Consider the following 9,780-nt stretch of genomic DNA (forward strand, 5'->3'; position numbering starts at 1 on the left):
CACATTATTGGACACAAAAATTCGAGGTGTTACATCCTCACCCCCTTAAAATAAATCTCGACCCGAGATTTACTCGAATAAATAGGGGTACTTTTCTTTCATTGTGTCTTCGACTTCCCACGTATATTCGGGACCTCTACGAGCATCCCATTTGACTTTTACAATCGGTACGTGCTTTCTGCGAAGCTTTTTCACCTGTCGATCTTCAATCGACAACGGTTTCTCTATGAATTTTAAGCTCTCATGTATATGCACATCTGTGTGTGGAATCACCAATGATTCATCGGCGAAGCACTTTTTGAGATTGCAGATGTGGAACACGTTGTGAATTCCATTGAGCTCTTCAGGCAAGTTCAACTTATAGGCAACTGACCCGACACGTTCAATGACCTCAAAAGGTCCTATGTACCTCGGACTCAGCTTGCCCTTCTTGCCGAAACACATCACCCCCTTCCAGGGTGATACTTTAAGCAACACTTTTTCACCCACTTCAAAGTGAAAATCCTTATGCTTTGGATCAGCGTAACTTTTCTGCCTATCTCTAGCAGCCTTGAGACGTTCCCGGATCTGGACAATCTTGTCCGTCGTCTGGAAAACTATCTCTGGTCCCGATAATTGGACCTCTCCTACTTCCGCCCAACAAACAGGCGATCTACATTTCCTACCGTATAATGCCTCGAAAGGCGCAGCCTTTATGCTGGTATGGTAGCTATTATTGTAGGAGAACTCGATTAGGGGTAGATTCTTATCCCAGTTACCACCTAAATCGATCGCACATGCACGAAGCATGTCTTCTAACGTTTGAATGGTACGCTCACTCTGACCGTCCGTCTGTGGATGGTAAGCCGTACTGAAGTTCAAACGCGTACCCAAAGATTGCTGGAAACTCTTCCAGAAGTGAGACGTGTACCTGGTATCCCTGTCGGAGATAATAGTCACAGGTATGCCGTGTAAAGCTACAATCTTATCAACATACAGTTGGGCTAACATATCGGAGCTATACGTCTCCTTGCTGGGTAAGAAATGAGCTGATTTAGTCAGCCTATCGACTATGACCCATATTGTATCGTTTCCTTTCCTGGTTTTGGGTAACTTGGTTATGAAGTCCATAGTTACGCATTCCCACTTCCACTCGGGAAGTTCAGGCTGTTGTAGCAAGCCAGACGACTTTTGGTGCTCGGCTTTGACTTGAGCACAAGTCAAGCACTTTGCTACATGGGCGGCCACAGACTTTTTCAAGCCTATCCACCAATAGTTTGCCTTTAAGTCTTGATACATCTTGTCTGCACCAGGATGGACCGAAGATTTGGAACTATGGGCTTCCTGGAGGATAACATCTCGTAGTCCTCCATAAATCGGAACCCATATTCGTCTGTTCAGTCTAAGGACTCCATCCTTGCTAAGAGTCAACTGCTCCTCAGTTACTCCTAACTTTTCGTTAGGATAATTAGCTTCCAACACAGCCTCTCGCTGTGCAGCTAAAATCCTTTCAATTAAATTGTTCTTGACCTCAATGCTCTTGGCATTGATTCGAATAGGTTTTACCCTTTCTTTCCTGCTTAAGGCATCAGCGAGTACATTCGCCTTGCCGGGATGGTACCTGATCTCGCAATCATAGTCATTCAAGGTCTCCATCCAACGGCGCTGCCTCATGTTCAACTCTTTCTGATTGAACAGGTGCTGGAGGCTTTTGTGATCAGAATAAATCACAAATTTAATACCATAAAGGTAATGCCTCCACAATTTCAGTGCAAATACAACGGCACCCAACTCCAAATCATGGGTGGTGTAATTCTTTTCGTGCACCTTTAATTGTCGTGAAGCGTAGGCAATAACCTTGCCCTTCTGCATAAGCACACACCCCATGCCCGTGTGTGATGCATCGCAGTAAACTACGAATTCTTCTGTACCCTCAGGTAAGGTCAACACAGGTGCGTTGCTCAGCTTTTGCTTCAGGATTTCGAAGGATTCTTGCTGCTTTGGGCCCCAAATGAACTTTTCTTTCTTCTTGGTTAGGGAAGTCAAGGGCGCAGCAATCCTCGAAAAATTCTCAATAAACCTCCTGTAGTATCCTGCTAACCCCAGGAAACTACGAATTTCGGTAGGCGTCTTTGGCTCTTGCCAGTTCATGACTGCCTCTACCTTAGCGGGATCCACTTGGATACCACGCTCACTTACAACGTGACCTAAAAACTGAACCTCTCGCAGCCAGAATTCACATTTCGAGAGTTTGGCGTAGAGTTTCTCACGCTATAGTAATTCGAGAATGCAACGGAGGTGCTTCTCGTGGTTAGCTTGGCTTTTGGAATATATAAGGATATCGTCGATGAAGACTATGACAAATTTGTCCAAATACGGCTTGCAGACGCGATTCATGAGATCCATGAACGCAGCCGGTGCATTTGTGAGCCCAAAAGGCATCACTAGGAACTCGTAATGACCATAGCGAGTCCTAAATGCTGTCTTCTGTACATCTTCATCTCTGACCCTTAGCTGATGATAGCCCGACTTCAAGTCGATCTTCGAGAAATAGCTTGCTCCTTGCAGCTGATCGAACAGATCGTCGATCCTTGGCAAAGGATATCTATTCTTTATGGTAACTTTGTTCAGCTCACGGTAATCGATGCACAACCGCATCGATCCGTCCTTTTTCTTTACAAATAGGACAGGTGCTCCCCAGGGAGACGAACTAAGTCTGATAAAACCCTTGGCTAACAGTTCATCCAACTGGGTCCTCAATTCTTTCATTTCCGTCGGAGCTAGTCTGTAGGGTGCTCTTTCTATAGGAGTTGCTCCTGGTATGATATCTATTCTGAATTCCACTTGTCTATCTAGTGGCAAACCAGGTAGTTCTTCAGGAAAAACCTCGGGATATTCAGAAATGACAGGAAGATCCTCGATCTTCGGCTTAGGTTCTTCAATTATCACCTGAGCCATGTAAATTACACAGCCTCTGTTCAAACATCTAGAAGCTTTGAGCATCGACACATCCTCGGGCAGTCCATACTGCGTGTCTCCTCGAATGGTAAGCGATTCACCACTCGGGGTCTTTAGCACTATATGCCTCTTGCCGCAAATGATTTGGGCCTGATTACGGGATAACCAGTCCATGCCTAGAACTATGTCGAAACCCGCTAGTTTGAAAGGAAGTAGAGATAGAGGAAAAGAATGGTTCTTAATGGACATTTCACATCCCTCTAGCACAGTGGAGACGGTTTCTATCGTGCCGTCTGCTAACTCTACCTCGTATTTCATATCTAGGGTTTTGATCGGCATGTTCAATAGTTTACAAAACTTTTGGTCTACAAAGGACTTATCAGCGCCAGAATCGAAAAGTACTCTTGCAAATATATTATTTACGAGAAAAGTACCTGTAAGCACATTGTCGTTCTGTACTGCTTCCTTTGCATCCATGCGGAAGACTCTCGCGTTTGTCTTCTTTGTCTCCTCCGCCTTCTTGGCGTTCTTAGGGCAGTTACTCTTGATATGCCCCTTTTCATTGCAACCGTAGCAGGTTGCATCTTTGATCTTCTTGCAATCCACTGTCTTATGATCCTTGGACTTGCACAGTCCACAGGAAGGAGTCTTTGGTTGTGACTGTGAATTCGATGCAAACCTGCACTTCCCAGAGTGGGGTTTCTTGCAGATTTTGCAGTTGGGCCTTTCACCAGCTTGCCCATCTTTCTTCGCCTCCGACCCTCTTTTGCCTTCACCGTTTCCACGGTGCTTCTTCCCTGACCTTCGTGAGGTATCATCCTCACGTTTTCTCTTCTCAGCCTCCTTGCTCCTTAGTGTCCTCAGACGGACAACGTCTAAGGTGAGAGACAAGGAGAGGTCAGTAACTGACCTGAAGGTCGTCGGCCGAGAGGCCTTTACGCTAGCCTTTATCGCAGGCTCTAATCCCCCAATGAAACGGGCGATTCTTCTGGACTCCGGTGTCACAAGGTACGGAACCAGGCGAGACATCGTATTGAAGCTCGTCAAATAAGCCTGGCAGTCCAGGTTCGTCATTACCAGTGACACAAAGTTAGCCTCAATCTTCTCAACCTCATGCTGAGGGCAGTAGTTTTCCTTGATGAGAGCAATAAATTCCTCCCAGGTCATCTTGTATAAAGCAGACTTTCCTGATGCCTGCACCAACGCCCTCCACCATGCCAGGGCCTCGCCCTTAAATGACTGGGACACAAACTTCACCACATCCTTCTCTGCGCACCCACTGATGTCCACAATAGTGTCCATCTCATCTAGCCAGGTGATACAATCAACAGCACATTTTTCCCCCGTAAATTCCCGGGGCTTACAAGATACAAAATACTTGTAAGTGCAACCCTTGGCACCAGATGCATCAGTGTATTCTCGTTCACGACGAATACTATTTTCCGCTGACAAGTGATTGTCGTCATCCTTCTTGGGTTGAGAGGGTGGTTTGGAGTGTGTCTTTGGTTTAGAGGGTGGTTTTGATACGGATCTGCTATGAGTCTCAGTGTATTGACGATCAAGAGCTGCCTGAACAGCATTGTCAATCAGAGCCTTTAGCTGTGCGCCGGTCAGATGCACCTGCGCATTATCGTAGTCATCTTCATTTGTATGGCTATTCTCTCCATTGGGATCCGCCATTGTAACTTGAATCTGCTACAGAAGATAACAAAATTTTATTCAGGAGATTATTATATAATTGTCTTTTATGACAATTTGTCAACCATGGTAACAGAGACCATATTTGGTTAACTTATTACTCATTAAATCTTAGGATTTGAATACATCCTATTTTAGCTATAACAATAATATTGGCGGCATAAAGCCTAATCACGAGGATGTTTTATACTATTAGCCGAGATTTCAGAGAATCAAAGGCATAGAGATTTGAACCGTAGTTCCTTTTATCTCTTTCTGACAGGGAGTCATAGACCACCACTGCCTTTTGTCTTTATAAGACAATTATTACGGCCCATAGGCACTACACCTCTAATGGATGTTTTAATATGGTTGGCCCGTAGGCACTACATCACTTAATGGATGATTTAATAAGATTGGTCACCTTCATTGGTGATTTAACCCACGATTTATAAATCATTTAGTTGGGTTTTGAAATCCTTAAAGGATTATTGTATAAGAATGACGCGCGTGATTTTAACGAATCACATCTGCCATGATTGTTAACATGCTTGCAGCGGTTAACAGGGAATCTGAATCTTTTAATTAAGTCCTACCATCTTGGCCGGATCTTAAAAGACACCAGGCTAGGTTTCACTCCTTAAGATGCTTTATCTAGGCAGATCAATTTAAAAGGAATGGTTTTGATTTATTTCATACATATTAAAACAAAACTCATAACATACATTCCATAATCTCAAATACAATTACGTATTGCCCTAAACGGGTCTTTTAAATAGTACATACCTCCATAGAGGTTTAAAATAAGTGACAAGTCCACGCAGGGACTAATATAAGATAGGTGTCCAAGCAAGGACTAAAAGATAAGTCCACGTAGGGACTGAAATACGATAAATGTCCATGTAGGGACTTCTTTTAAAGTAGAAATTACATTAGTACAACTATTAAGGGCTAGTGGTCACGTTTCTTCTTTTTGCCCTTTAGTAGGTTCGCCAAGCCTTTGAGAAATCCTCGGTGGCTCTTTTTCTCTTCTTCGAACTCTCTCTCCACACGATCTAGTCGATGGAGTATCTCTTCCTGTTCAGGAGGAGAGAATCGTGGTTGTGGCGCTTGTTGCGGAACTGGAGGTCTGGGAGGTATTGGATACCCATGAGCTGAGTAGTCCGGTGCTCCCATGTTCCCATGAGCTCCGTCAGGGTAGCGTGCATTATATCTAGCCGACACCACATATGGGTCGCGCTCATAATTGTAGTTGTAATGTGCTTGTGACGGTTCGAACGGGTTGTAAGCCGTTGGACCCGTGTAAGCAGGTATGGGTTGGTCATACCCAAATGGTAGCGAATTTGGTGCAGCTGGTGCGGAGTTCGCCTCCTGTATAGGACTTGAAGGTCCTTCTTCTTGTAGTGGCGGATAGTGGCTACTACTAGAGTGTCGAGGGGTGCTGAAGTGGATACCCCCTCCTCCTCGTGTGGACATACGAGCATTTGTCCTCCTACGCCTTGGCGGATCAGGTATTACTGGTTGCGCCGGTGGCGGAGGTGGTGGCGTAACTGCCACAAAGCGTGAATCCTCAGAGGGATCTTGTGGATGTCGCGGTTGTTGTGATGTCTGTTGAGGTGGTGTGTAGTACCACTCATGTCGGTCAAACAACGCTTGGAAACTGTCTGGCCCCTGATAGGGTGTGCCATGGAAGGATGACCCATCAGAGACTTCTATCGGATGCGTGGGCGTACCACGAGCAGGTTCTGTTGGATCAGTATCTTCATCCATATGGTCTTCGGAGAAGTGATCTTGTGGCCCTAGTGGAACAAAACTTGAAGGTTCCTGTATGTAGTCAGCTGGATTAAACTGACCTATGAAGTATGGAGTAGGGTCGTCATAATTCCGGTGCGATACCGAGCGTTGTAGAGGTATGAAAGAAGGTTGCGGGTTGTTGGGATCATTTTCTGAGTTTGGCCCAAAGGAGTGCCGGTAGGATGGCGTTGAGCTGTGCGAGGTGGAATGCCTCGCGGGTTCGTAAAGGTCTCTTCGTCGTTGTGGTTCTTCGCTCCTTGTCATTGAAGGAGGTCTCATACCAGACGGTCCAGCTTCGTGATCGTGATGTGTCACGATATCTCCTCTGCCTCTTCTTCCCCTTCCTCTTCCTCGAAATATAACAGGTGGCATTTTTCCTGCTTTATAAAACTTTAAATACCAATAATAAAAGAAAAAGACAAAATTGGAATAACAATTCGAATTCGTCCTAAGTTCTTGTCTAGACTCAAGTATGTTGTGTCATTGAGATTAAACACAATAGGATAGTGTTTAATTCACTCAATGTTGGCTCTGATACCAACCTGTCACACCCCGATTTCCACGTGTATCACCGGTGGGCCCGGTGGGGGATTACCGTGACGTAGTTGGCAACAATATAGTCAAACCACACAATTATATAAATGCACAGCGGAAGCTTTAAAGATAAATATATACTTCAACCTCTGGTTGTAATATCAAATGTATTACAGAAGTCGAATATATCCACAGCGGATCAAAATAATAATAAAATATTGTTCATTCAGATACGACATCGAGTTTGCGAGACTATCCGTGATGCTTAGGAAGCTAATACCAGCCAATTTCGAATAGTACATGCACTTAATCTTTTGGGGAAAATACGTCAGTTTACACTGGTAAATACATTCAACTGACACATTTGAAAAACGTTTATTAAAATTGATTTGAATGCACAAGGCACAAACTCTTTTATAACTTGGGAAAATTATTAAAATCTTGTGAACGTTTTACATGTTCTTTTATGCGTTCAGTAGCCCGGGTCGTGCCGGGTTAAAGATTAATAGACACACCACATTGCGTAAAACCGTAGTATAGAAACCAACGGCTACGTCTTTTAATTAAATGTCGACAATATATACCGGGTGTACGCATACACCGGGATGTCGATGGTCGTGGCCATTTCATAAAATGATGCCAAGGATATCCGGGACAACGGTCATTAACCCCCCAAAGGCTTTTAAGCAACAAAACTGTTTAAATGAGCCGATCACATTATACAAATTAACCACCTCAGTGATGGAAGATATGATGCTCAATCAAGCGGTATTATTATACCGTATCCCAAGCCCGTATAGGGGAAATAAGTTAAAAGTATTTACCTTTGCAAGTATTATTCCTTAGTTTGATTAAATCACCGATAGCTTTTACCGGGCTCCTAATCTGGAACGAAGGTTTTAATTAACCTCTTAGAATCCTAACGGGTCTTTATATTGGCCGTAGCCTAGACCGGTTGGTTCCGGAATATAAATATGGTTTAATCGCGCGAAAAGGCGAAAACCGAGAATGGAATGTGATTCTGCCCCAAACAAGTTCAGAGACTTGTTTTATATGGGTTCAAGGTTCACACTCTGGATTTTGGGGTCCAAATAATATAATTTGACCCGTATCGGCTAATTTACGAAAACTAGTTTCATAAGCCGAACCGTGCGCGCAATAGGCGAAACGGTTAACCGTGAGAGTCTTACGCTTATTTCCTAAGTCAATATGCCTTAAAGAGGTTGTGGTATCAGTAGGATACCTTCCGTGATGCCCGTAACGAGTTTAAGTTAATATTATGCCCCGTAGGGGCTTTTCGGTCATTTTAAAGACTTTTAAAGGGCTTTTCGAGTTCTACAGGAAATCTGAGTTTCCCCAACAGTTTATAAAATCTAAAATACTTTATTTATTATTTAAAATCAGTAGCAACTGGATTCGGGTCAAAAGACCTTGTAGAACTCAAGTTTTGGCCGAAAAGGGCATATTCGGTATTTACCGAACCGTAGCCATAACCGCAGGTTATGGGCAAGGTAAAAATTATTAAAAATCTTTAAAATTCCCAAAATATTAATTTATAACAGTGGGTAAAAGTTTTGGTGACGAAATCTTGGTTTAGATGGGTGTTATGCTAATTGCGCCGTTTATTACAAAAGTTTCTTATAAATGCGCCATTTAGCGTAACTCTCATTCTAGACCTCGGATTGACGTGAAACTTTAACGACATGCTTATAATTTAATAAGCAAGGTTCTGGTCCGTTCACGTGTCCGAAATACTCGTTTTATTTTCAAAAGGCCGTTACGGTCAACTTTTAGGCGATTAACGAAAATGCGCAAAAGACTCGGATAACTCTTGAACCGGTCACAGAGGGTTATACCAACATGTAACCTGGTCCTAAGAGAGTCCTAAGGCATATCTATGCCTCACTAAAACGGGTCAGAACTGAAGTCAAAGCAAAAGTCAAACTTTTGCGACATTCGGCTCCGAACCGGGTCAATATAGCAAATGGTCGATTCAAACAAGCGTAAACAAGTTTATATACTTAATATCATGTTTTATGAGTGTCAAAACAGGTTTCCTAACATATACATTACAGATTATGTATAAAACGGCAGAATAGCTTTCTGTTGGCTTTTTAAGTGCACGTTTGACTCGATATTTGACATAGTTAGAGTGGTGATCAGAGGGAACCCTTTTAGGGGTTTATTACCCACATTAATACCAACTCATAACTACCTTTGATTCGTCATAAGACTGAACCATCTCGGATTTATTTTAAAGTCAAACCGTATTTACGACGGTTTGGTTTCTAGTGATTTTCTAAGCATAAATTGAACTACAAAGGATCTAATGAACTTACAGAAGTTAAGACTTGCTTAGAGAGCAATGAAGAACACTTGAGAGCCTTTAGAATGACCAGAGAAGTGTTGTTGTGTTGTGATGAAAGTTATGAACACAAGTATGCTATTTATAGCCAATGTCAAGGTCCAAGATCATCACACAACACCCTACAACTGATCATGGATGGCTGGCATGTGTCCTAGAGGGTTATGGGTCGAGTAGGGGGCACCCATGCTGCACTAATTGTCCAAAAGATCGTTCACAAGTTCAAAAGGCAAGTCTGTCCAAACATTCTGCATCTGGGCGTCCCACGCGGCCCGCATGGGAGTTCCATGCATGTTTAATGCGGGTCGCCTGAGATTCAAATATCAGGCGAGTAAAAGAGATGGCTCGCGGCCCGCCTCAACTTAACCCGAATCTTCACGCGGGTCGCGAGAGGTTAGATTTCCAGAAATTTTAAATCTTTTGTAATGATTATCAGAATCCGGTAATTAATAACGAAATCTTTCGTAATGATT

This window comes from Helianthus annuus, chromosome 9, assembly GCF_002127325.2.
Source record: "Helianthus annuus cultivar XRQ/B chromosome 9, HanXRQr2.0-SUNRISE, whole genome shotgun sequence".
Classification (NCBI taxonomy): Eukaryota; Viridiplantae; Streptophyta; class Magnoliopsida; order Asterales; family Asteraceae; genus Helianthus; species Helianthus annuus.